This window comes from Cupressus sempervirens, chromosome 2 (assembly GCF_028749045.1).
Source record: "Cupressus sempervirens isolate cs-2001-9-10 chromosome 2, ASM2874904v1, whole genome shotgun sequence".
Taxonomy (NCBI): domain Eukaryota; kingdom Viridiplantae; phylum Streptophyta; class Pinopsida; order Cupressales; family Cupressaceae; genus Cupressus; species Cupressus sempervirens.
Genome location: NC_143119.1, coordinates 559517412 through 559519131, shown reverse-complemented (window position 1 = coordinate 559519131; position 1720 = coordinate 559517412).

The window sequence follows — 1720 nt, the reverse complement described above, 5'->3', positions numbered from 1 at the left end:
ACTTGGCGAGTGGTATTAGAGAGCCGACGTGGTGAGGCAACTCGGCGAGTTGGTTCGTTGAGATGACATGGTGAGCTGACTTGGCGAGTCGACCCGACGAGCGAACTTAAAGAGTCGACTTGGCAATGTAATCGAGTCGACTTGGTGAGGCGACCCAGCGAGCGGGCTCAAAGAGTCAACATGGTGAGGCGACTCATGGTGAGGAGCTATCCTTGAGGCGACTTGGTGGGCCTACTTGATTAGTTGACTTGGTGAGCCGACTTGACGAGCTGACACGGTGAGCGGGCTTAAAGAGGCGACGACTTGGTGGGGTAACTCGGCAAGCCAACTTATCGAGGCGAGATGGTGATTCGACTTAGTGAGCTGACTTGGTGAGCGCACTTAAAGAGTCAACTTCGTGAGGTGACTCGGCGAGTTAGCCCGCTGATGCGACCTGGGCGGGCCGAACTGGCGAAAGAACTTAAAGAGGCGACTTGGGCAGGCTAACCTGGCGAGCGAACTTAAAGAGTTGACTTGGAAACGTACTTGAACAACCGACTTGGTGAGCTGACATGGTGAGTGGGCTTAGAGAAGCAACTCAGAGGGGTGACTTGATGAACGGACTTAAAGCGTCGACTTGATGAACGGACCTAAAGAGTTTACTTGGTGAGAGTACTTGGCGGGGTGAACTGATGAACGAACTTAAAGAGTCGACTTGGTGGGAGTACTTGGTGGGCCAACTTGATGAACAGACTTACAGAGTCGACTTGGTGAGAGTAGTTGTTCTGGTGACTTGATGAACGGACTTAAAGAGTCGACTTGGCGGGGTGACTTGATCAAAGGACTTAAACAGTCGACTTGGTTGGGTGACTCGATGAACAAACTTAGAGGGTTAACTTTGCAGGGTGACTTGATGAACGGACCTAAAGAGTTGACTTGGTGAGAGTACTTGGTTGGGTGACTCGATGAAAGGACTTAAAGAGTCGACTTGGTGAGAGTACTTGGTGGCTCGACTTTATGAGCAGACTTAAAGAGTCCACTTGGTGAGAGTGGGCCTAACGGGGCAATGTGGTGAGTGGGCCTAACGGGGCGAGTTGGTGGGGCGACTTGGCGAGTGGTATTAGAGAGCCGACGTGGTGAGGCGACTCGGCGAGTTGGTTCGTTGAGATGACATGGTGAGCTGACTTGGTGAGTCGACCTGGCGAGCGAACTTAAAGAGTCGACTTGGCAACGTACTCGAGTCGACTTGGTGAGGCAACCCGGCGAGCGGGCTCAAAGAGTCAACATGGTGAGGCGACTCATTGAGTCAACATGGTGAGGCGACTCATGGTGAGCAGCTATCCTTGAGGCGACTTGGTGGGCCTACTTGATTAGTCGACTTGGTGAGCCGACCTGACGAGCTGACATGGTGAGCGGGCTTAAAGAGGTGACGACTTGGTGGGGTAACTCGGCAAGCCAACTTATCGAGGCGAGATGGTGAGTCGACTTGGTGAGCTGACTTGGTGAGCGCACTTAAAGAGTCAACTTCGTGAGGTGACTCGGTGAGTTAGCTCGCTGATGCGACTTGGGCAGGCTGACCTGGCGAATGAACTTAAAGAGGCGACTTGGGCGGGCTGACCTGGTGAGCGAACTTAAAGAGTGTACTTGGCAACGTACTTGAACAATCAACTTGGTGAGCTGACATGGTGAGTGGGCTTAGAGAAGCAACTCAGCGGGGTGACTTGGCGAGCACACCTGCTGG